General features: G+C 36.1%; 1 protein-coding gene across 3 annotated transcripts in view; it reads right to left on the bottom strand.

Annotated features, from left to right (window-relative positions):
* The window catches only part of LOC110832120 (uncharacterized), a 271,825-nt gene that overhangs the window by 62,538 nt on the left and 181,396 nt on the right, over positions 1-27,891 (bottom strand). Inside the window, exon 1 of one of the 3 annotated variants that reach the window (XM_087342490.1) lies at positions 27,140-27,431. The exons of 1 other annotated variant lie outside the window; for it this stretch is intronic. The gene's annotated coding sequence lies outside the window, so the exon portion shown is untranslated. Of the gene's footprint in view, positions 1-23,096; positions 23,248-27,139; positions 27,432-27,891 lie in introns of those variants that run through there. One more of the 3 variants, XM_087342499.1, reaches the window with a different exon arrangement.

Below are 27,891 nucleotides of genomic sequence, written 5' to 3'. Positions count from 1 at the left end.
GGCAGAATCAACATAAAATATGTGAGAGTGTACATTTTAACATTTATATTGCGTAGGCATATATTATTTTGATATAAGACCCCTGACATACATGCAACCGATAATTTAATGTTGTCATGTACGCCGTGTAGTTTCTTTTGTAACTGTCTGTAACTTCCGATATTCTAATCTTAACTGCTGTAACGAAATCACTTTGAGGAAGTCTTTTATATAACATTCTAAATATAAATATAATCTACTTAGATGGCACAAACCTGAAGGCCAAGAAATCAACTATTCTTTACCCGTCCAGTTATTCGTATACAGATTTTCACATAGCGTTATTGAAAAATTGTCTGCTTGAGAGAAGATAATGTTATCACGATCGTTAAGCGGTGGAAAAGTGTAACTGCATTTTTTAAATTATCCAAATACATATTACTATTTCTTGTTTTAAGCAAAAAACCGACCGGTTACTTCTGTGTGCGCACAGTGGCCAGCACACGGGGCTCAAGAAATCCACTCGCTTGTTCGTCAGCGACGACTGAATTTTTTTGTATTTTTCGTTAATATTTTCTCCTTGTCTATTTTTTGTTTATCCAGATATCGAACAGTAAACTGGTACATGACGTGGGCATGAGGACCTTCGTTAACGTGTCAGCGACATGTTTCAACGTCGGGATGTAAGAGAAAGATAAGAATGAAATACTATTAACCGGTTGTTTTGCTCATAACTTTGTAAATGGCAGGTCATTTTGTTTCATTCCGACTATTCTCTTATGTATAAAAACGCTGATTGCTGTCGACAGTAGTGACCCACCTGTCTAGTCTGAAGGTTAATCTTAAATTTTGCTGAAAACAACTGTTCATCATAATATTTCTTGAGCGAGAAATGTAAGATGAGCAGAATGTCGGAATGTCGATCTGAGACGACATTTGCTAACCCCTGATACCACATTTTATTTAGCACTATTACTTTAACGCTCTGTGTACACGTTCGGTGTATAAGACACCAAATTTGTGAACTGCACCTATTTAAAGCCCCTGACATATGAAATGCCTTTTTGTCGAAACATATTATACAAAAATAAAATTAGGCTTGTTTTAGAGCGCCCATAGCAACGACAAAACCACGAGGTTGAATGTGTGACGATTATAGTACAAAAGACGCTTACATGAAAACAATGATCCAAGATTAAACAAATAATCATCACCAACTGTTTTGTTGATCTATCTTAAGAGATTTAACAAATAATTAATTCTAAAATAAGTCGTACATGCTTACTATTTGGGAAACTGTACATTTTAGGCATTCCAACATTATTCTCGCCTTGTATTTCTGAGTCTGAAAGTCTTTAAAAAAATTAATATTTAATTTCACTAAATATATAAAAATATTTCTCTGAGGTAAAACCGCGAACTTTACTTCAAAATTTGCTTAATTGAAAGCCCTTGAAATCATCCCACCTTGCATGCCAGGCAAAGAAAAGCAACGAATCCCTGACACGAGCACATAAATTAAAACACGGTAGCAGAAGCCCCCTACATATAGTAAGCTATATACGAGCTACCGTCAGATCAATATGAGGTCCACTGGCTAGTTTCCCCCAGTCAGTAACTAGGTTCTGAAATGGGCTTCCCTGCCTCACAGATCTTAAATACCAGAGGTGCATTGGTCAAGGCGATGAAGAAAGGCAGCCAGCTACAACTGTTTACACTCAATTCAGAGCCAACACTGGGGTTCTGACTGGGAGGGACAGTCACTGATAACCAACTGTAGTGCCCTGCTATATTTTGTAACCGGGGGTCAGAAAATTGTGCCCAATGGGTCCGTGAGTTTATTATTCTCTTTTATTTTTCAAGCTGATTTGCTTCAAGTTTTAAGATTTTTGTCATTCTATCTACTCCCACATTTGGGCAAAAACATGACAAAAAACCTATACCTTCTACATGCATTTTACTTGAGTATTTTTTCCATTTAATCAGAATGAATGAGATAATTTTGGGGAGAGGATCTCAGCACCGGGAAGGTTGCGATGAAATCCGTTGCACTAAGAAGTTTTAAGAACTCTGGTGTACTGAGATCCCTCCTTCAGCTGTACGTTCTTTAATGAATGAAACCGTTATTGACTGAATTAATGCTTTTAACCACCAAATTAATCTGAATAATATTTAAAAATCCAGTTGTTAAGTCAGACAAAATAAACGAAATACCATTACAAGACCAAAGGGTTCACGATGATTAGTACGACAAAAACTGGGCAATGAACGTCCTCGCGTATCACATTACGAAGCAAATATTTGAGATGCTGGAGATTGCTGTCTTCTGGGTTGTTGCGTCGTTATTATCATCGCCTTGATGACGGAGGCAACATGACCTCTGAAACCAGACCACGCGGCGCAACAACCCAGAAGACAGCAATCTTCAGACTCACAATGAAAACCTCAAATCATACATTTGAGATACTGCCATATTTTTATAACGTAAGTTGTTTGCATTTTTCCTTAGGCTTATACACATCAGCTCATCAATGACAACACACTTACGAAATTTCCAGAGCACTATTAGCACCACTACTATTAAATCTTTTGTAACTGTCGATTCAATTCACTAAAAATACACGCTATTACAAATACGAAACAGCAGGCTATAATATGTTCAAAATATGTCACATTGCTTGTTTCACTATTTTGCTTTATCCTAATTATCAATGTTATTTTCTTATTTCAAGAACTTATTTCTGTAGCCTACACGCAAGCAGACCACAGGTTAGTACTTGCGTCACATCGACAATAACATTGATCTGGTTTGAACAAGGACATCTGTCTAAGACATTCCACGGGGCTTGTTTAGTGCCTGACTAATGCATCAAAGTCAGTGGAAGCTTATTTTCACTTCCCAGCTTCATTTCAGTCAGAATTTTGAATAAAACAATATCTATTCCAGCCTATCACCCGGTTAACACTGTCGTATGCCTTATTTTCTAATATTAGGCCCATTTATAATCTACAAAGCAACTTAAGTGTGTAAATATAAAACTGAAAAAATATAGTCTACTTAACTGTATAAAGTCTTGTACGAACTGAACGAATCTTCTCAGAGACATGTAGGATTTGTTATCATATCCGGACATCATACTTAAGGTACCCACAAGAACAGAATCAAACCTTGCTTTCCGACAAAACAGCAAGTTCTCCACTTAAGTCAGTATAGTGAAACGCCATTTTGTGTCGGTAAATATGGAAATCTGAGATTATTTTAATCATACTTAAGATAATTATCGGCTTTTTTTTCATATATGGACACTTAGCGAATGCAAAGAATTCTGGTGAAGTAGAGCACATTCGGAAGGAAAAGGTAACCACTGAGATGGCAGAGCTTCCTTTAGATAGATCTGACAGTTTAGCCTTGTTGCCTATGTTTGAATACCAGAGGCTACTGAGACCGGTTTAAACTCCTTGTGTTATAAAAAGTTCATTTCTGTCCTTTTTCGTTCCATTTAAGTTGAGAGATGGTAGCCAATGTTTGTGAATCGATCTTTGAAGAATCTTTCGTGTAAAGGTCACACAAGCAACAAAGTTTCCCAGCAATTTAAATACATATTGGGTGAGCGGATCTCACGTAAAATAACAATTATTTTGGTTTAGAATTATTTGTAAGTTTAAAAAATACATATTTTCTTTATTACACCACTATGTCTAAGGTTAGGCCCAAGTGGACAAAAAAAAGGTGTGCTTCAAAGTGCCTAAGTTTGACTCTAAAATGACCACGTAGGTAACAAATATTCAAGAAAGCCTCCGGTCCCAGAGAAAGTTCACAGTTGCTGAAACACAATTATTTAAAATGGATACTTCATTTGTAGATAGAATTTTACAAAAAGGAATTAAAATTGTTAGTAAGTCATGTCCTTAAGAGTCGTTAAGGCTGAGAAAACTTCTTCTCGTGTATCAACAACACACAAGGGTGAGATATGAACGCAGCAAGTCAACTACCACGGAAGTTTTGTACCCACTGGGGTCAGTAGGACTACAGGCGGTAACCGTTATGTGCTCATAGGAAGAAGGAATCCCGTGAAGTAATTTGAGTCCTCCTTAAAGCGGATTCCTGTCTTTTTTCAGTTGTATATCGCTCACCATTGGCAGCTTAATAAATAACATAACGCCTACGAGCTTAATGTTTTCAAATAACAACGCGTTTAAAATTTACACTAGTATATTGGCGTCCCTTGATTACTGCAAGATAGGGATTACTTCCTCCCCGCAGTCTTTAAGGTCTTACTTTGTTTCAAACATGAATATAATGCAAGAACGAGATAAGAGGTGCTTAGATTTTGTCCGAAAAACGTTAAAACATGGGACATCTTGAGAGATCTCGGAGTAGATGAGAACGTGTATTATACTAGATCACGACAGAATTTAATCTTTTACTCAAAGTTCATTGATAAAATTGCATTTTAGTTTCTATTCAATCAGCTATAAAATGTGCAAAAGATGGTTTTAGAACGATAAAAAACTGCAAGGAACATTTATCCTATGCACGGATGCACCTAATTTTTCTCTGGTGTTTTCTCCATTAAATCACCTGACACGGCTGTTAGTATGGGAAGAATTCGTTAAATTTAGTGAAATCTTCAGATCACAATTTTCTACGGCAGTCGACTATTATATGAATCACACCAACGTTGAAGAAGTCTCACTCGAAATGTAATATTTATTTACCGTATTTACTGAAATTATGATGTAATAACTGATCGTGAAATTAATTAACTTATAACTATCCCTATTGATATAACTGACCTTCGTCCGACAAAATTTAAACTTCGTGAAGGTCATTTAAACCTTTAAAGAACATCTGATATGGTCTACATTTTCTTATTATTCCAAAATCATATTTAAAAAGAAACTTAAACGATTTGCATTCATATATTTTTTTAAAGAAACTTAATAAACAATTTGTGTTAAACTGAATAGACACATGCACTAAACGTGACCGACAGACAGAACTGAATTTCGTTAAACTTGGGTAATGCTTAATAATAACAATTTTTAATTTCTAATGAATATGAATCAGTAATAGGTTTAATTAATAAGTTTGTGCACGTTACAGAATATGCCTCCATTTGTGGGATGGCCGTTTTTTCTATAATACCCGATGAAGACCGTTCATGTTACAACGAGAATATTTAATGAATTAGGAAGAAAGTAATCATGTACTAATTAAATAGACCACGACTGTTCGTAAGAGCCTAAGAGAAAAAAACAATTAAACAGATAGTACAGTTCAACGAAAAACTGTGTTACTACCTAGTAAGCACGATGCACGATGAAAGTGATATTATTGTAAAGACGACCATCTTTTAGGACGTTGCGTCGACGTTTCAGAAGTGCTTGCCGCCTCCATTATCAGTGCAATGCTACAAATACGATAATTATTTGGTTCATCATTGTTCATATCATCAAGTTCTTTTCAAACACTACTATTCGGAAAGTGGAATAATTTCGTCATTAGGTGACCATGGGGTGGGGTGGGGTGGGGTTCTTGGTTGGATCCCTCAGAAAAATATCTTAAGGTAAGGTACAGCATTCCGGAACGCCGTGTTTAAAAAGACGATCAACAGTGTCAAAAATAATAATTATGCTTATATAAACACTCCATTGCCAGAAATGTTTACACAAAACTGCTAACAACAGTGATTTAAATAGCCTACACTCAATATTAGTCTAATCATTACATATTGCCTTTGTTCTGTCTCGAGGTGACGAAATACCTAACATTTTATGTTTTGCTCTCAAACTGTGCCTGTAAAATTAACGTGTTTATTTATGTTATTAACTTTAAACTATTTTAAGTTTCATTTATTATAGTAAAGAAACTGCAATAACTTATTGTTTTATATTAGTCTTCAAAAACAAAAATATTTCGATGAAAATGAAACCAATGATTTAAGTTGACAGAATAATCTTGTAGCAGCCCATTACCGCTCTACGTATTATGAGTTCCGTTGGTACCTTTATGTGGTCGTGTACGAGTGTAGGAAGGTCACGAATACAACTCTGGCATTATTCTTTATCAGGATAATTGGTTTTATTCCATGGTACCTGCTCAAGGACCACTGGAGTTTTTCCTTGCTAACGGAAAATTCTGTGGCGTGCATCTCTATAAAAATAGAGACGCTTTTAATTTCCCTAAAAATCATCATCCCACCACAGCCCCACACGGTGCAGCGATAGCCCTGACCCAGCGCCACATTATCACATGCTTTATCATAAATTAGAGGCTTCACCTTTGACCCGGCATTTGACTGATCTCAGATTAACTGTAGTTTTACATGTTTTAAAGGAATTTACCCTGAGACAAAGAATAATGCTTCATTGACATTTATTATTTATTAATCCTGTAATATATTAATTTATTTAGAATAACATAATTAAAAAGGGAGGAAAAAATATATTTACGATATAATAGTACAAAGTACAATGCGAATTTACACATCATAGTTCTACAAGTATAATATTGGAACAAAATGTGGCTTTTAAACAACTGAAGCACGAAATGTATCGTGATAAATACAACTGTATAACACTGTTAGGGCGTTGCATAAAGACAGTACAAGAAATAACATTGAGAAAATTATGTCAGTCTTACATGCGCCTATACGTACTAACAAGTCTAGTTCCGAGTAAGATATCACGAAAGACCGTCTGCATGTATGAGCCTATACCGATTTTACAGTTTAATTTTGCTAGTCAGGCGAGGCGCCCAGTTCAACATCGTCTAGCAGTACAGCTCTATCTAATTTACAATTAATTTGACTTGGAAAAGCGCGGGTACCGTCGATACCTCCTTGTCCTTTCCCCTTTGCACGCCGGAACCTACTCCTATCTGCTTATCTGTCTTCGATTAAGATGAGGCAAGCAGAAAGCGTGAGGAGAGATGGCCAAAGGGGACGCTTGCAGCCGCGGCACGGCGAAGGAGGTGGAGGAAGTTTTGGTGGAAGCAGGAAGGGAGAAAAGAAGTTAACCTTAATCTATGGTCTCCATTTTGCCGGAGTTGCTAACCCAGCGTAGCTAGCGGCAGGAATGGAAAAGCAATTCCGACAGGAAGAAAAGAAAAAGTAGAAGGAGAGGAGGGGTAAAAGGGAGAAAAAGGAATTATCTTGGGAGAGCTTCAGATCGTAAACACTCGCTTTATCCTACACAAGAACTGGAAAAATCAATAGTAAGATCAGCATTTGAAAACTGCACCAGTGGGAAAATACATGCAAGGAGTTCGCAAAAACAAACACGTTTCTTACAAACTTTGCGAAAAAGAGAAATACCACTAAATTGTGATTCCAACGAAGATTTTGAAATTTGTTCAAAATATAAAGTTAGACATGACTCTGTGACATCTACCTTTACTGTTAAGCATCAACGTTAGGTTTCATTGCGTTTCGAAGTTAGCACCTTCGAATTTTTCATCTTCTCGTCTCCTACCCCCCCCCCCCCCCAATGAGAATCTACAAAACAATACGATTTTACCTGCAGTTTTGTATGGGTGTGAATATTGGGCTCTCACACTAAGGGAAGAACGCAGGTTGAGGGTGCGTGGCGCTGAGGAGAATATTCTGACCCACAACAAAGTAATTAGAACTAGGAGGTGGGATGTTACATGTTGAGGAGATACATAATCTTCACCAGGCAATATTAGAACGATGACATTAAGGAGGATGATATTTGTGGGGAATGTAGCACACAGAGGGAGTTAAGAAATTCCTACAAAATTTTAGTCGGGAATCGTGAGGAGAATAAAACACTTGGGGGAAAATAGGTGTTGATTACAGAAAAATATTAAAATATGCTTTAAAGAAGTAGGATGTAAGGAGAGTTAATTGGTTTTAGCTTGCTTACGGTAGATTTATATGGGGGATATTTTAATTATGGTAAAAAAGTTTAGGGATTTCTCCCCATTTTCAAGGACATCATATTATCATTTCACTTGCCTTGATGTACCTGCACATTAGTTTGGTTTCTTCGTTTATTTAATTATGGTTTCTTAATGGCACACAATATAGTCTGTAGTCGTACGGCAGGATGGGCATGTTTGGGGGCGGGGAAACTGACGTAGTCGTTATCTTCCACAATATTTAGCTGTAGGAACAGACGAAAACAATGAGAATCGTCGTTGATAGCTGTCTGTTCTTCCATTCAAAAGTTGGACTATTTTTCCTTTTATGTAATCCCACATAGGTTACAGATTACTAAATGAGTATCTTTAGGGCCAAACACGTCTTAATGCAAACTATTTCACACACTACATCAGGGAATATGAAATACATTTCGTGAAGGAGGAGCGTCATATGTAAATTAGGATTTGAATTCTGAAGTTCTCACGGCGATAAAGATGTCGATCGTGATTTTCTGGGTTATAACGCCGTTTGATCTCGTAGGTAATCAAGGTGGAGTCGATTGGTTCATCCAAAACATTGGTTACATCATACAAAATCACATGACACCACAACCAATAAGAATACGATTGTGAAAATAGGATTGGTTCTAAATATGAAGAATGTGAGTTGAACAAGTGAATATTTGTCAGAGAAAAAGAACTTATCACAAGAAGTTTGTGTGCAGTGTACTGTAATGACAGAGGCGAAGTGTGTAAGGCACAAAAGAATTTATTGCCCCCAATGTATTACTCTGTCATTGTACACACAAGATGGCCCTGAAGAAAGTTTAATGTCCGAAGGTCAATCTCAATGCCTTACATTAAACTACGGTAAAGTCCCTTGCACCTCATTACCTTCCACAGACGCCATAAGAACATGTGCATGATGCATGTAATTACAAGTTAAAAACGTTTACAAAGACATAATGTTGATACCAAGTTTCATGACAATTCAGCCATTGGTTCAAAATTTATTAATTGGGACAAAAATGACAACGGATTTAAACATTTTTCTCTTATGAAATACAAAGTGAGTCAAGAATATCACTTCACGTGGGAAGTCAGAAAAAGAGGGTTGGTTGATCTGAGGAGGACTGTCGCCTGTTTATCAGCGGACCCCATTTTACTCGTGCATGTACCATAAGGAACGACATTTGTGATTTCTGTGCAGATCCCAGACACGCAACATTCTTATGCTTAAAGGCACAAAAAGGCAGACTGTGATTGACTGGAAACTGAAACATTTTACGACACAAAATTATTAAATTAATTCACGTATTTCTTCCTCAGATATAGAAATTTCATACAGGCTGAATTCTCGGAGCGTAACTGTCTGACAGGACTTACTTTAGGATTTGGTGACATAAGTCTATATAGAATGTGTTCAAGTTGTCCATGAAAATTCAAGGTATAGTAGAACTTATCATTCTGAGGAACAAGTACGTCAATTAATTTAAATACATATACCGCTATGTTATATTTCTTTAAATGTGACATTAAAATAAAAGGAATTCGAGAATACTAAAAATTTAGTAACCTATGCTTATTCGTCTTATTATTATTTAACAGATTATGTGTTACAATTCTCAATAAACATTTAAAATTAAGAATCTTTCAAACATGTGTTAGGACAATTTGGGGAGAGAATAGACCCATCGCAAGGCCCGTACCTATAGAGAAGAACACGACACACAAAGCGAGGGTAACATCTGTGCTTCGATTGAGTTTCGAAACCACGACAGTGCACGCCTTCAGCCGCGAGGGTTTTTATCAAAAGTTAACATATTAATCGGAAACAAAATAAAATACTCTTGTTGTGACATATGTTGGAAACAGACAAACCATTTCATTAGACACATTGAAGTAATTGCTTATGAAATAATAAAGAGATTCAACAATACAGTGGAGGACATATCGTATATCTGAGCACAAGGAAGAAGCTATTTTTCATTTATTCAACATTTCCTTAACGATGCTTTAAGGACTACATTAGAATCTCCTCTAAATACATGTGTAACATCTGTGTGGGTCTGCTATCAGGAAAGGAAAAGAAGATTTATACTATGGAAAAAAAAAAAGATTCCCAGCGATTGAGTACATCATAATATTGCTTCCCTTGAAGCTACTACAAATACGCTTAGTAGCGGCACATTTCATCTTCAAGGGAGCGGAGATGAACATTAATTTTTTATGATCTTGCCAAGCCGTAGCATTTATGCCTTGTACTCGTGTTCCTCCAATGTGGAACAGGCGATATCTAATATTGAAACAGCTAACAAGAGGGGGATTCTCCAAGGTTTACTTTAATTCATAAAGGAGTTAAATGAACCGTTGTTACATGATTTTTATATCCGTATTAAGTTAAACTAAAATATATTCTGATCGATTTATGGCTCTCAAATTACTTGTAGAAAAATATTTTATCTTATGTAATGTATTTAACTCTCTTTAAAATGAAATATTTCCCGAAGCAAGATACAGTGCTTGAACTTACTGACTCGTCTGTGATAAGATCACAAAATCGTCAATAGATGTGATATGGTAAATAATAAGAAATGAGTATAAGTGAATTGTGGAAAATAATCCCTAACACTAATAAAACAACCTTAATCCGACACAAGCCAGTGACTGGTCAGAGACGAAACTCCTAAATTAGGCTCGAGGGTGTGATAATGTGCTGCTTAATCAGGTTTATCGCGCATCTCATGGGGAGGAGACAAATGAGTATGGAGCAACGTTGGGATCATTATCAGCGTCCACACGAATCTAAACTAGAGTCAACTGGGACTGAATCTACGTCTCTGTGTTGAGAAGCCATAGTCCAGCCACTCAAGCCACTTCACAGCAAAATTCTCAGAATAAAATCCTTAAGAGTAAATTTGCTTTTCTCGAGGGCTGTGATATATAAATCGTTCCATATTTCAGAAGAAACAAATTTCATACAACATATCATTATAAAGATCAGCTGGTTAGCACTGTTTAAGGAAATTATCTGTGTTTGCATTGAGAATCATACGAAACACATAAATAAAAAATGAAGAGTAACTGACTCTTGAAGCAGGTGGGACATATATTTACAAATAGGCTCACAAGGTTAAACAGTATATGAACATAATCTCATAATTACTCCCACTTAAAATAAACGTGTCTCAAGTTTTAAGCCTCAAGATATTGTTCTCAAATATTATTTCATTATAACAATTTGTGTTATAGGATTTGAGAATTTCGCGGCGAGTACAATCAATAAAATCTTCTATGGCAATAAGCCGCATTAACTGGTTACCATAGTAAACCGACGTTTCGGGAACAAACTTTGTCCCCATCTTCAGGGTTCTGATGTGACTGGATTCTCGGAAGGATCCAGTTACATCAGAACCCTGAATATGGGGACAGAGTTTGTTCCCGAAACGTCGGTTTACTACGGTAACCAGTTAACGCGGCTGATTGCCCGAGAAGATTTTATTAACAGTTTGTGTTGTTTACACTTCGCACGTCAACTTACATCCTGGAAGACAAACGCCCTTTGGGGAATACTGGATATTCAACAGTCTAATACGTTCTCTTGCGAAGAAAGTGACCTATTTTTACTCAATCCCCCACGCAACGTATGTGGCCAGAAATTTAAAAAAATTTGCAACAGAACTGGTCCAAGGAAACAACATTAGGGCACAGTGAAGTTGTTCCTGGTGCTTATTAATTATCACGTCATGAACACATATGGTGTAAGGGAGGTGTAGTTTTACAATTTCTTGACAATGAATAATTAGCTTTGTAGTCCGACGACTTTCACCCGGAGAAAAGGGTCCCCTGTACCCAGGTGGATACCAGATAATTGGGTCCCGGTACCGGTCTGAACTTTACGTCTATGAAAATAATCTTTTGTCCATTCCGGGAATCAAACCCCGCTCCTTCCAGTCAGTCACTATATTATTGACTGAGCTAGAGCGGTATTACGGAAAAAGCTTTTTGCAAATGTCCTGATCTTTAACTTTATTTATTTACAGACTATTTATGGACGTTAGACTTTATTCCAGCTGGCAACACTTTAAACATCGTAACTCTTAAATCGGAATGTACTTGTGAATTATTATTTCTCACTGGTATGTTTAACTAACAAATGAAATAGTTATCAGTAGTCCATTAATTAAGAATTCTAATCAATCACCTCCATCTATTAATGAGGTTAACAACATTTAGAGCTGTCTGCATCAGGGATAAATTAACTTACATTAGTTATGTTTATAAAATTTTGTAGGTATTTAGTAGAGAATATTATAGAGCAATAAATTAATATACAGAAGATGACTTTCCATATTCTACCTGAAAATGGAAGCAGCAGGAACCTCTAAAAAGCTGGTAAACTTCTACCAGACTACACGGCGCTATAACCCAGAAGACAGCCATCTTCAAACTTATCACCATGGGAAATTCAAATCATACATAGTAAAAGATGGAAAAACATATTGAGTTAGATGAATGGTTGGTGACTAACGTTTATTGAATGCACTTTCATCTGAATTAAAGCAACAGTTAACATTGTGAGTTTATGTTGAACCCAGAAATACACTCTGTTGACAAAATGAAGATTCACTTGATATTATAGCAGTTGGCAGACAACATAAGGAAAAATGACCACTGCTCTTTAAAATGTTAAACCAGGAAAAATTATCATGCCAACACATCACCGTACAGATCAACCGTTACATCTAAGATATAAGTGAATGTCCCATTAAATCGAATTCTGTGGTAATGTCTAACAGTGTTCTGTTTAGGCTACTCTCGAAACATTCAGTTAGAGTTACCACTTGGTTGACTTAGACACAGGCGGCAGATCATATTAAAATTAACCTGAGATGAAAAGGAGATGAAGATGTGACACGAAATTGAGTTGGCTCAGGATAAGGTCAATGACGGCCTTTTGTAATGATAATGGTGGGCGTTCCCACAATTCGGAGAATCGTGAGCATATTAATAAGTACGAACTTCTATGGAGCTTTTATTGTCAAAAACAACACGTGGCCTTTGATCTGAATGTTATATTTAGCTTTGGGGTCCTGTAATTATTTTTTAAAACTATAAGGAAGAGAAAGTTTGGGTAAGACGTCTCTGTCATTAAACCGTTTTCAGAAATCACGAAAATTGACAGCAACCGGACATCTTACGCCCTTAAGGTAACTGGTGATTATTTAATTCAAGTAAAAGATTCAATGTTTCGGAACAGAATACTTTATTATTATTATTATTACTGCTATAATTTTAAGGTCTCTGACCCTAGGGAAAGAACATAGGACACTGTGTTTGGGAAAAGGGTCCTGAGATTAAATACCAGGGTGATGAAGGAAATTATATTAGGAAATGATTCAATAATTTGTAATATTTACCAAAGCTGGCCAAATTAAGAAGTATGAAATGGTTTGAGCATGTAACACAAACAGGAAGATGAGGAATGCATACATTTTGACAGAAAACCCTGAAGGAAAGATACAATTTAAAAGACCTAGGTGTAAGCAGAAAGGCAAAGGTAGCATCGATGAGATTTAAGCGGCTGAGAATAGGGTATTGTAAACATGGTAATAAACCTCCACTTTCCTTAAAAGAACAAGGAATCTCTTGAGCAGTAGAACGGCAGTGTTAAATGGAGTTAGCCAGAGAGTTAGACTACCGATATATTTTAAATGTCTTGTAACCAACGAAATGATTAAGTTATCATGCAAAGCTGAAGACTACATTATCCCATTTTATATTGTCTTGTATGTTGCTTTTGAAGACTGCGTTATTTTCACCAAATAACTTACAGTATATCTATTAATATCACACCTTACAAATTGCAAACAAAAATCATTCAATCGTATCGGGATAATGTGAAATTGTAATGAGTCGGGAAACGTTTTTAAGACTGATCCCAGTGTGTGCTTTCTGGTTCCATGCTCTAGACCTTGACTCTCACATCGTCTGTTGAAACTTGTTCTGGGTGACGCAAGAGTACGTTCAAAAGTGAAAAAGATATTAGACAATACAAGTGGCGCACAACTTACAGCAGAAACCCAAGCTCTTGTAAACTTTCTGCTTTACTTTTATTTTTATTATTTAACATTTCATCTTACTTCTTTTCTTCTTGTGCTGACTTTCAACATCCTATATAAGAAGATGGTTCTTATGTCTCTCTGATACTTGCCACATGAATTTTATACATACGTCTACATACACAATGCGAACACATGCTAATAAACATAAAAACTAACGCAGAGGCCTAAAGAACTGCTTACACTTCGTGAAACAGCTAAAGCCCCCCCCCTCCTGTAATCAACAGTAAAAATTTACACTTATTATAACTTAATATTACTTATGTCTAACAAGGCACACTGTATAGCTACTCTGATTATCATTTAACCAACTTGGGTTAGGGACATTAAAAATAATTGTAAATTCAGTAGAGTGTTAATCGATTGTTCACAGTTTTCAAAGAAACAGACAAAAAAGACGAAAGAAACAAGAAAAAAGTAAATAAATCAATAAATGGCCGAAAGAAATGGAACTACAGGAGGCAACATTACAAACAAAGAATAATTTTGGGACACAGGAAGTGTTTGTCTGTGACAAATGCTCATCGAGCGACAAAATAGCTGAAACTATGGCCATGCCGATTTTAAGCAATGCATCAGCTGCAACAAAGGGTTATGACTTCAATAATTCAATATTGCTATTGATTTTGACGTTTTGTGCGTAAACGTTGCGTCTGTAGTTGTGAGTTCATTCAAACTGTTCATAATATAAAGTCCATGCCGCTAATTAAGAAAACATTATTCCAGTTAGTATTTATTATTTTAAATATACGTAGGGAGGGCTGTAGATTCAATGCCTTCTGTTTCTTTGATCAAGAAAACAGTTTAAATTAAATGTGTCTTAGTACAGAAAGAAAAATATTTATATGCTTTATGTATCCATAGATTGTATTTTAGATTTAAGTACACAGCACGTGAGAATATTTTAGAGGAAAAAAATTCTAAGAGCTTGAGTGTTACTCTTATTTCTTTTTAACTTCCTTTTCATGCACACATATAAATCTCCATATATATACTACTTGAGTCTTGAAAGTTGAAAGGGAATCCCCTGTAGAGAGATCAAGTATTGTTAAATTATGACTACTCTTTGTGAAACATGGACTGGCATATTCTCTCTCTTTCTTACATGTGTGGACTACAGCTTAAGTATGTATATATGTCGTGTTAGAGAGATCCAGTGTGTTAGGTATGGGATAAACTACAGCCAAGCCTAACTGAAACACAGACCTTAGAAAATTTGAGTATATGATGGGTAGAATACAAGCGACCATTTTTCAAACATAATTGAAAAGACACGAAGAGATATTTTGTATGTGTAAACGCACAGATGAAAAAGAAGGACCAATTTTGAGAAGGATTTCAGTGGACATTCTATAAATTTGTAGGTCTCTTCTCCTCTTTTCCTTTGAATAAAATATTTCCTGTTAGCCTCTCTGAAATGAGAAGAATTAAGTGGCTGGATATAACTGTAGACTGTGTGTTGTTAGTAAAGGGTGACTTTCCTTATATTACCACACTTAATTAGTGAACTGAATTTTCTAATATGAGACCAGTACGATCAAACTTATCAGGATTGGGATTGAAAAATTTAAGTCATTGAAAACCGTGCTTTTTTTTTCAACTGCGATTTCTAGGCGAAAGTAAGACATATGAATATTCAAATATATTGAACCTGTTGTAACAGACCTTGCGAATAACAAATAACTAAATCTATGGAGAAGATGCCTTCTTAATACGCTTATAGTATTTCAGCTAGAAAATAAATATTCAGCCTTTTATGCATTACAGTGTTCATTAGAGCTTTGACTATGCGGCTTGCTTATGACAAATCACTCTTATGTTGTGCGACAGTTTCTTGTATGAGTCATCAATCTGTTAGTCGTAATAAAGTTCGAGTTCATTAAGTCACAGTTAATGTACTTATTCTTCATTCAAATAAGTAGGCCATATCGATGTTAATTGGACCTAATACAAACATTTTACAAGAAATAAATATCGCTTCAACGTTTTTACAAGAACGTCTGCAAGCTCTTTATTTTCTGTAACCGAGTATGTTTTATTTAGATTCTAGAACATATTAAATAAATACCGTACTTTTACAATTAAAAATCTGCCACCTTACAAAGTTCCCACTAATATACGGTCTCGACGCTTTCAGACAAATTCTTATAGGCATATAACTAGCACAGTACATTGTCTGCCACAGTTGAACTAAAATATAAGTGTTTAAAATTAAATAGTAGAATATATTCCACAAGATGACATTCAGAGTCGACCTCTTTTTACTTTTCAATTCAATACACATTCTCTGTACTAGCGTCACCAAAACCCAGTGAACAGTTTCAGAAGACATCTATCTTCGGAACCAGCGCCGTGGAAACTTAAAATCCCACATAACTAAACTAACTAACTAGATGGCTTACCGAACCCGAAGGTTCATCACCGAATTAACCAAAGCCCTCCACCGGACCCTGTCCTGGGCCAACAAAATCCAGTTTCCTTCAACTCCTATCTCCCATAGATCCCGCCTGAGATTATCCTCCCATCTACGTCTAGGTCTCCCCAGCGGTCTCTTCCCTTCAGGTTTCCCAACCAGTACCCGGTGCACACCTCTTGTCCCATTCATGCGCGCTACATGCCCAGCCCATCTCATTCTTCTCGACTTAATCACCCTGACAATACTGGGGAAGGAGTACAGATTTTTAAGCTCATCATTATGCAGTTATCTCCACTAAAATCCCACATACTGAATAGTTTTACTTTCCTTTACTTTCTATTTCTAATGGCCTAACTAAATAATTGTTGTATTAGAAGGCAAAATTTAGGAGCATCCCATTCGATCGTACTCATAAAATCACAAAAAACCTAAACAAACCTTTTTCGTAGAAACTCTTTCCTCCTACCTCGGGGTTACGAGTAACTGTTTTCATGGGTTCCCTTCTTTAATTCCGTAAGCGCTTCTTGAGTCAAATTTACGTATAATTACCCAGCCCAAAATTATACGATATTTTAAAACCAATAAAAAAATATAAGAAAATAACATGGAAAACAAAGCTCCTTTTATAGTAAGTGTGTCCATTCATTGCACAGCCAAACTCTTTTAGCTTAAATATTCCAGTGCGGTCTAATTGAAAAAAAATCATCACGACTGTACAAATCATTTGGCCACAGAATAATTTCACGTATCGTAATATTCACGGATTTCTTTAGTGTACGAGACGTTTAAGCTGTTTACACACTTAATAAGACTTAACAACAGCGAATAGAATTTTGTAGACTGTGTGGACTATTCCGTAATCTGAAAGTTAATTGGGTTCATCTTTTTCGTGGCCTTTTCAGCAGGAAACTATGTTTGCTGATATGTCTTACAGATGCAGCAGTTAATTTCTGTTATTTCCAGTGTAACTTACTTTTATTAAATTGCTGTTGTTTATAGCTCATCGTGGATTTACCACGTTTTATTTGTCTAATTTCAAAATATAAATTTACAAACTAGAATGTTCAAAACCTGTTTATATTATTAGAACACTGTTATCACAGTACAATAAAATAAGTGTGAAGTCTAACAATTTATTATTATTTTTATTTCATAGGAGCTAATCGAAATTATAATCACATTTTATCTCATGAAACAGATATAAAAAATAATTCTGCCAGGAATAAAGAAGGCGTCTTGTGAATAATGCATAGCAATCCTTCAAGATTTACTGTATACTTCAAATATCATTCTGAGTGCTTTCTAATGTTTTACCTGTTTTTCAAAGTTGCAAAGGAACTAAACTTGCTCCTGTGACTTTCTATAGCAGACAATACAAAGATGCGAATTTGTTGCCAAGACGACGTCTTTCAAAGGAATCGCCTACTTGGTTTTCTGCTTGAGTGACAGATTGCGACGACAGATGTGTTATGTATAGTTCGTAGTAATATACAACGGGAATAAATCCTAATTCTTACAGGATACCAGACTTCCAAGTCGGCTACGTACAGTAGAAAGATGAATGTCTGTGGAAAATGAAAATATACACAACTATTTATTCACGTGGCTTGAAGTTATTTAAAAACTTTTCACTAACAAGTACAGAATTTATACAGGTTCGATGGTTTCGATTCGACTGTTGCTGAATGGGGGTATATTAGCAGATTCGGAAGACAGTAATATTATGGCAATTAAATATTGCAAGTTAAAGTGACAGCGTTGTTGTTCCTAATTCTTTTGCTCAATATAAGATTTACTTTGCAGGATGAACCGGCAGAAATTCCTTCTGGATGCGTAGAAAGCAGGTACAGATGTTGAGGAGTGACGTCTTCGCATTCAAATATAGAAATGTAAAATAAACACGATCAAATATTTCATGTTTTTATTCTTTAACTATTAAGATTCTAAATAAGAAAGAATTTTTAAATAGTCGGCTTGAATCTTACAAAGTTGAAAAATGGGAAAAAATAAGAAAAAGAACAGTGCATTTCATAAAAATTCTTGTAAGTTAAAATTTTAAACATGATCTCCACAGGAAAGAACCTAATGGGTACGCAAAGCGACAAAGGAGTAAACGAATAAATAAACTTTATTTACGAATGTATCAGAAAACACATGTATTTTCATAACATGTAAATGTCATTGTATTAAAATATTCACAAACACTGACAATGGTTTTTGTTGGTTTTCACTCACAAAGATGAGGGAAACTCAAGGACATGAATTCCGTAATTTCTGTCATGTTCGTAAGTTATCAATCCTGATAAATATGTGAACATGACATTCAAAAATATTATAACGCATTTTTAAATATGCTAATATCATATATCTGCGTTCACCTAAGCACAAATCGTAGTCTCGCGTCCAAAAGAATTTTGAATGCTGAGATATCAAAGAAAAGTGAGAAAATTGTCACTATCACCTGCAAGTTAAAACAATAGATTTAAGATGCTGGCGACAACAGAAAGTGTCCAGTGAGTTTTTCATATTAATATTTGGAACTGGCACAGACGTTAATTAAGAACATAAAGAGAAAAACAGTCACAAAGCTTCGTATTCAATAATGATGTGTTACTTAATGGTGGTAACAGAGCTTTCATCACGTCAGCAATAAAACATTTCGGGCAGTCGTAATTCATGTGTTCCGACACTTGGGTTAATCACTTGACCCACTTACTATGGAATAAAAAAGACACCAATTAGCGTAAACAGTATCTCTATATCACTTAAAATAATGCAGGAAATATAAATTATCCTTTTTAGTCACAAAATAATTACTAATCCGTAGAGCGAAATTACATATCCGACCCGAATCTTTATTCATGTGGCTTTTTCTTTTAATTTTCAAAAGAACAAAAACAGTAATTGGAAAGTAACTGGTACATCTATTACACCGAAAACTGGCTGTTTGTATCAGCTTGAAAATGTCCCTGTAATTTGTTTCTAACTTGCCATGTTTTACGACATACATATCGAAGGGTGCATGAACAAACAGTAGACCAGCACCACGCAGTTGGAAATGCTTCTTACGTGTAACAACTCCTGAGATTTTCCATCATGGCATAACTTACACACATACACAAATCCAGCGAAGCTAAAGGCTTACAGTATAACCTGCTGAGGTGAATGAAGTTCACAATGAGACACAAACATTTACAAATTTATGTTAAACTCCTTTCCCTGTGCATGTTTTATGTATAGTGACTCATTTCTTTACAGCCTTACGTATACGTTTCTACAGCAAGCGGTTCTGTTATTGACTTGCATACAGACCTGAGCTGGACTAAAAACACTGTTTCATTTGTCCAAAAACATGGCCACGTAACTGCAATGACGTTTCATAAAGTATTCTTCTACATCGGATTACCAAACTGATAAAATATCCCGTGTGAAAACATTTATTACAACAAATACACTAAATTTATGTTCCATAATATTTGACTTGGCTAGCTATTCCATTTTGGTATAATGGGTTTCAACATGTGATAGACAAGACATGTAGCATGCATGGGAAAGGCAAAATTGTAGTCGGAAAACCTGATAGAAAAATCAATTCGGTTATGTATGCGTTGATTGTAGGACAATATTAAAATGTGTCTTTAGGAAACAAGAGTGTGAGCATATAAACTACATTCATATAACACAGAAAACGGACGAGCGACGAGATGTTGCTAAGAAGGTATTGGAAGTTCGGGTGACATACCTACGCGATTAATTGGGTTCTTAACCCTCTGAGCCGAAATTCCTTTAAACAGTGTTTAAATGGTCAGTCCGCACCGCAAAGAAAACACAACGCTTCTCCATTAGAAAGATTAATTGTTAACTACTGTTTAAGGAAATAGCTGCTGTTTATTCTTAGAATTACTCAAAACCCATAAATACACTCTAGCCAAATATGCAGAGTTATTGGTTATTAAATTGGGCAGTACAAATATTTACCATATGGCTGTTAAAGTTTAAGAAGGGCCCTGCTTCGCTGAGTTGGTGGTGTTGCGGTATTATGTAAACATCAGAGAATATTCTATATCAGAAATTCAGCATCAAAGAAAAGGTCGTTCTTGTTCCACGCACTTAATTTATCACGAGTAACTGTGGAACGAAAACGCAACATCGTAATAAGATATGACAAAGTTGGTGTGTACATGTCCCGCATGTAGGAAGCAGCAGTTTATGCTGGTATGAAGCAGACGGGATTTCTTCTTTATTATTAAGGAAGTAGTGGAAATGGAGACTTAGAAAGTTATAAGACTGAAATTATGCCAGCATGTAAATCAAAATAGAGAAGAGAAAATTGTACAGAACACGTAGCTCTTTGGTTGTGATGGAAAGATAAAATTACGACAACCCAGCTCTTCAAGGAATTTAACGGAGATTACTGCCTCAAGCCTGAAGAAATGTTTTTCACGAATGCTTTCAATTTCAGTGGGAGACAATACTAGTTGTATGAAGATACGTCACTGATAATACAAAAGCAAAACTAAATCAGTGCTACAACGTGACGTAGCAAAAGGAGGACAATCATATTTTGAATAAATTTTCTATTGTTTGATCTTAGGTCATTTCAAGGCGTTGAACCACCTACTTAAGTCATGGTCCGGGAACTAATAGAGCAAATGCTGTGCTATGTATATGAAAGCCCTCAAGACGAAGTACACATAACCGAGGTTATACTGCGATTTTATCTGCATTAAGAAATAACACAATTGTGCTTAGAACTTTACAGTTAACATAATGCGATATATATTACATGACATTTCTAATGTCTGCAGAACTTGGAAATTGTGTTGTAAAATTACAGCAGTATTACGCATTGGGGGCTGTAATAAATATGAAGGGATGTTTAATTTGAAACATGGTGTTCAATTTACAAAAAATCAGTGTTCTATTACTTTGTAAAGATGGCTGCATTCTGAGTTGTAGCGCCGTTTATTTTGATAAAAGTCTACCAACGTTTTAGAGACACTTACTGCCTCCATCATCAGAATGCCGTGCAGTCTACCAGACTACACTGCATTATAAATCAGAAGACAACCATATTCCTGCTCACGACCGCGAGAACTTCAAATTAAGCTTTTTACTTTATGATTTATTACAGACTCAAATTTGTCAAGTGAGGCATACTTTGTTCCATTCAATGTCTGCTTTAGTCAGAATTCGTGCTTCATTTTTGGACCTCATTTGTAAAAGATTTATGACAATATCGGATTTAATTTATTCGAAAGACGTACTTCAGCACGGACATTTGTTACAGCTCAGTCGATCTATTGTTTTGTTGTTGCTACAGCACAAATAAGTGTGTGTATAAACAGTCATAAATAATGAATTGAAAATTTTAGAAAATTTGCCACGTATCGATAAATTACTACCAGAACAGCAGCAGGATAGAAAGGTTTCATTTGCTACGCTAAGGTTAAAATATGTGTTAAGAATGGTATCAAGATGTCAGAACAGCCCTTAATAATAAAGGGCGAAGCACCGTCTAAACCAACACACTCGGACAGTTTGAGACGCTTTTTACCCTCTGTGACTTCAGGCTTCTGAGACAGGCGCCATAAGTGAAAGCGTCGTGAGAGAATAGGGTGGAGTAACAATCGGACAAGTTGCGTAAAAACGGATTTAAAATTATTAGAAAATGCATCAGCAATAGTCTTATGTTCAGTAATAAATTATTTATATAGTTTAATGTGAAAAAATTATTACCCTTCCTTCCAAATTATAAACACATAACCCAAACTGCTTAAGCTGAGATTTCAGATTGTCACTGATAGGATTTAACTTCCATTTCCCATCGGACTTAATACTAATTTGTACATGTTTACGATCCCACAGAAAAGAACTATAATGCATATTAGATTGTTTTCATAAAACGCCGAGAAAGTTATCCTTTTTATTAATACCCTTTAAAATGGTAAATATATGGAATAATAATAATTCAGTTTATAACTCTCCTCCCCGCAAGCTCATATGAAATGTATCGGGCGTGTAAGTTCACAAAGAACAAAATAAGATTTATGCCGATTGTGGCCTTCTGGGTTGTAACACCGTATAACCTATGCAGTTACCAGCGTTCGGAAGGAATTTATCGCTTGCATATATGTACGGCTTCACAGCCCAAAAGACCACAACTGACCTCCACCAGAACCTCAGAGCGAAAGAAAATGTCTTAATTTCTTTATATGTTACTCTGATTCCAGATTTTACGAAGTACAGATTTATCGCCCATAAAATTGTTTTCTTAAAACTCCAGTGTGCCAGGCAAACACAAAAACCTTCATTTTGATATACTGCAGTACAATAGAAGATTGCATCTGTACAAGTTTTTGTACTCTGAGGAATCCATTCATTTACCTAGAATGAGAATAAAACCTTTACAAGAACACAGCGCAAACTCTTCTTTTTCTTGTTCTTGCCAGGTTCCTATAGGCAGACAGCTTCTCTGCGTGGCTGAGCTCCGGCCTATGAAATATCAGACATTCCCAAACACTAAATCTCCCCTCACGCACTTCATCTCTTGAATACTAATCATGAAAAGCAGCCAATCTCCCTCAAACCTACCCGCACCTTACCAGTCTCCCAGAACAAGCTACATTATGTTTCGAAATATCGCAACCAAAAACCTGAAATGGGTTATTAGTTTCAAGGCAGGCGGTACCTTCTCTGATGGAAGACCTGGGTTCAGTCCCAAAGTAAGATTCGTAGTGGACGAAATTTCGCTGGGACACGTTCTTATGGAATATCTTTTGCTTCTCCTCATTCCACAGATGATTCATTCTAGTCTATCATCACCCCATGAGGTGCGCGACAGCCCTGATCAAGCAACACGTAATTGGAATAAAAGTAGTCATATTAATGGCAACTGAGAAACTGGACAGAAAAATAGAGTTAGCATGTGTTATATTAAAATTTTTAAATTATATATAGAAAGCTACAGTAATGAAAGTGTGTTCATTTACTAATTAGAAGAAGTATACGACGCTGATAGTGGCCTTTCGACGAGCTGATCACTCGTCCAAGGAGTCTTATCAAATGTCTAAACAGAAAAAGTAACCTTAAAAACAGAGGCTGCCAAGACCATCACTGCATTGTAGAGTCAGATATGAGATGAGAAGATTCGACACTGATGTTAATTTGAATGAAAATTGTCAAATGATTATCAATGTTGTTCAGTCTTATATATTCGAAGCAATGTGCTTTGACCAATAATATTGGAGCAGGCTTTAAACTAACTTTATTTATCAACATCACATCCATGCGAAACCCCGAATTTGTAACGATACTATAATAAATTTATTAATGTGTGCCCGTGGATATCATATTTCAGTATTCAGTATCCCAAAAATATAAAAATTCTGTAAAAGATTAATGTGTGTATAAATTCAAATAACAACTGTGAATGCACAGTTTTGTGTGATTCTGTTAAGTATGGAAACCTGGGAATACTGTATAAAGATAAATGATAAACAGTAATGTGTTCTGTAGGATTAAATTACAAATAAATGACTGCGCAAAACATTCTTGTTTCCAGACACTTTGTGACAACTTACACCGGTGACATTTATGCACAGAAATAAATGACCACGTTATAAAGTCCATAACTTATGGCTCCTACTGAACTGTCTATAGGGTACGAAAGCATATGAATTTCAAATTTTTCATATCAACAGCGAATAAAAAACCTCTCGTACGAGAAATTAATTATTACGAATAATGTTGTGTCAAATCTGTAAAAAAAACATTAAGAACAGTATAAACCCATAAAAATTCTGTTTTCCTTCGGCAGAAACACATGCAAAAATTACTTTGGCATTATAATCAATATCGGCCTTAACTTGTTCATTTTATTAGTCCACTGTGTAAAACGTACATTACCGTGCGCAAAAGGCAGCAAAGAGGTAGGAAAATCAACATTACAGTCTGCGAAAATCCTACCAGAAAACAAATAAATTATTTGTTTAAAGATATTTTAAAATAATATCTTCTGGAAATAGGGGTGGAGGATGTAGACTGAAGTCAGAATAGTATTCGGAGGCAGGTTTTTGTGAACACGATAATGAAGCTTCTGGTTCCATGAAAAGCGCGGAATTTCTTAGCTGCTGAGCGAACTATCTGCTGCTCATGAAGGACTCTGATCTTCGGAATTAGCTCTTTTGGAATAAACCCTAGGAAACAAATGCCTCGGGCAGACCAATATGAGCTCCATGGTCGACTGATTGCAGTGAGTTAAGTTTGCGTTTCACATCATCTTGACGCTTGGTCACTAGGACCGTGGGTTGAATCCCACTCAAGCCATGGATGTTTGTCCGCGTTTTTCTGTGTTGTGCTGTCCTGTGTACAGGCAGAGGCCTTGTGACGGGCTGATCACTCGTCCAAGGAGTCCTACCACCTGTCTAATGTGATTAGACTGATAAAAATTGAACAAGTATATATTCAACACAATATGACGCAACATTATCATCTCATTAACAGAGAAGTTCAGCCCAAATCCTACAGTACACTTTTTAATTTATCAAAACGTTGTGATCTATATTCTGGATCGCGTGTAGTTAGCAGGAGTAAACTCCATTGCACTCAGTAACAGAGTGCACTTATTTTGTAACAGCACTGTTTTCGAGAGCAGAAACAGTGCGCAGAGAAATTTATTCTGAAAACTATAGAGGAAAAGAAGACATTACTTTTAATGCTGTGCCTTATCTTCATAGGGCTCTATAAAATATAAACTTTCAGTTTACCTTCCTCCCCTACTACATCTAATGGAATACAAATTTTATGTTAAAAGCTGTGGCAAGGTGGCTTCTCAATAGATATACACAAACGATATGTAAGAAACTACAAATAAATCTGAAATGAATACATCGCTGGCCTCTACCTACAAACCTAATGGTTTCAACTGCAATGTTAATTTATCTCTTGTTTTGCTTGGGAGTGAACTTTGTCTCCTGCCCGAGGGCAGATCATTAGACCTGAACGCACATGAGAAGGAAATTCTGAAAAGTCTGTTTAAAACACGAGAGAGAGGGTAACAAAATATGGAAAGTTACAAATTGTAGTCTTCGCCAAATACTGTTTACAATTATTTTGATAAGGGCAACATTCTTACAGGGCATTTCGCACAAATGTGAGTTGATATAGGCTACAAGACATAGAAATAAGGCATAATAGAATTTGAAGAAAATCCTACCAAAATATGTCGCAGTTTCTTAAAGCATTTTACTTTTAGTTATGTAGCTGTGTCGCATAGTGAAGGACGTGACAGGGCGTCTGTATTACGAATGTCAGTACGTACACGTGTTTGTGTGGGACACACGAAGTCAGAATGGGTGTCTTTATGCTCCATTTGACTGTCGTGTCTTCTTCTCTCTAATGTCTGCCAATATAAACGCCTATGGGGACGCATCATCGACAGAGATCGAAAATAATAAAGGCTTGGTGCAGAGGTAGCGGGAAACGGGAGCCTGAAACAAAAAGCTCTGACATGCTACAGGGTGTTTCGAGAAGTCTTTGACAGCCGAGTTGTGAGCTATTTGAACACGACCAACATTTGTTCACGTGTTGAAAGTTGTGTATAGATTCTATAGGGTAAATGCTGTGAAAAATATATCGACGTGGTTTTCACTAGGACTAAGTAAGTAATTATTTTCATCTTCAGTTAAAAGTTGGATCCAAAGTGTATATTTAATCTCGCGTTTTCTCAAGAAGTACAGTTCAAAGCTAGAAATTCTAATGTGAAAAAGTATGCTAATAACAATGTGTGTTATTATTATTGTTGTTTAATTCCCATGTTTTTATCCAAGATACTCACTTCAAAACAAGTGCCTTTTCATAAAGATATAAACAAATCATATCAAGAAAATTAATTTCAGATACCCATTGGTATTTGATTAAAAGTATATATACGCACGCAAGCAGACAAATCAGTTATGGGTTCTCCCTTCCAAACACTTCTCTATCCAGAAAATACTGTAAGATATTAATATGACATTTTCACAATATTCGGTATAAACAATATCTAGTTATATTATGAAAAATGTGTTTAGATGAAACCTATAGGCGTATTAGGTATAGGTCAAATTAGTCTGATGCATTTCCCACTTAGAATGCTCTGAAACAAGAATTGTCTTTGAACTTTACGTAGAATACGCCATCAAGGCGATCAAAAAAAAAAGGGCTTACAACTGAAAGTTGTACATCAGCTTTTGGACTATGCTGTTGTTAATTTATTGGGTTCATAGGAATAGAATAATTAAACTTCAGGTTTAATAAATGGCGAGGAATTTCTTGACTAGATGAGCGTTCTATTAGCTTATCAAGGACTCTGCTCCATGGACTGTCTCTCTCTTCCAAGAGGCATATTTAATTTTGTGACCTCGGAATGACACAGTCAACACAAATTAACTCCTACCTTAAATGTCAGATTTGGGGGTCAGATAGTATATTTATGCACACAGGTACATACAAAGAACTCATTTGAGTGGACTGGCAAAGTTAAACGTAAACAAAATAAAGACAATGTGAAACAGTCATACCAACTTGATAATGTGAATATCGATATAATTCTCAACATTCCCTATTTTTCCCTGTCAGTTTATTCCCTCCCAAAATTTGGGCCCGGAATACCGGGTTTTTTCTTAACTTCTCATTTCTGCTTTCGACTGAATGTAAACAACAACGCATTCTTAGTAGGCAGAGGTTACTCACGCTTCGGCAATTTCGTCTTCGGATAGAGAGTGTCCAATGTCCACTACGCAAGTGTCTGGTGACCCAATGCCGATTTGAACATGGTACAAAAGGATGAAGTCTTTTTTTCTTCGGAAATCGAACCCCGATCGCTCAGTCTATTCACTTACACCTTCTCGTGTGCTGTGAGAACAAACAGGTCCATAATATTCTTCAGCATCTTTTGTTACATTTTCATAGTAACTGAGATATTGAGACACGCTGTACCAGAATGCACACTGCCCCTTTCCACTAGAACGAATAAACAGAATTCATTCATGCGTAACGTTTTATAATGTACGACGACTCTAGCATCATTGATGGGGGTGAGTACGTCGTGGTGGGGTGTAGTAGGAGCGGTCCAAACCTTTAGTTTGTTTGTTGAATATACGAAACGGGTTATTGAGTCTGGATGGTTCTTTTCGACATGTAGCTCCATATTTGAGAGGTTAGGGTGGATCATGAAAACAAGCGAAAGTGGGTGGAAGAGGATACAGAACTGCGCATGAGCACGGAAACCTGCTTGCAGAATGTTTCAAAAGCAAGGAACAGAAGAACAAGATGGTTTCGGCGACAGACAGTCCAAAGTGTACGATTTATCGCTACATTGTTTATGAGGAAACGTGTGTTTTAAGCAGAATAACACAAATACGAAATTTGGCGTACACAAACCGTTCTCTGTAGACCAGTGATCATCACTCCACAATCTCTTCTCAGTCCAGAAAATTGCTATC

The sequence above is a fragment of the Zootermopsis nevadensis genome, unplaced genomic scaffold, assembly GCF_977971745.1.
Source record: "Zootermopsis nevadensis isolate Lab colony 2312 unplaced genomic scaffold, Znev_1.0 Znev_ptg000001l, whole genome shotgun sequence".
Lineage (NCBI taxonomy): Eukaryota > Metazoa > Arthropoda > Insecta > Blattodea > Termopsidae > Zootermopsis > Zootermopsis nevadensis.
Note: the sequence above shows the minus strand (reverse complement) of the source record. Positions and strands in the feature narration are given on the sequence as shown.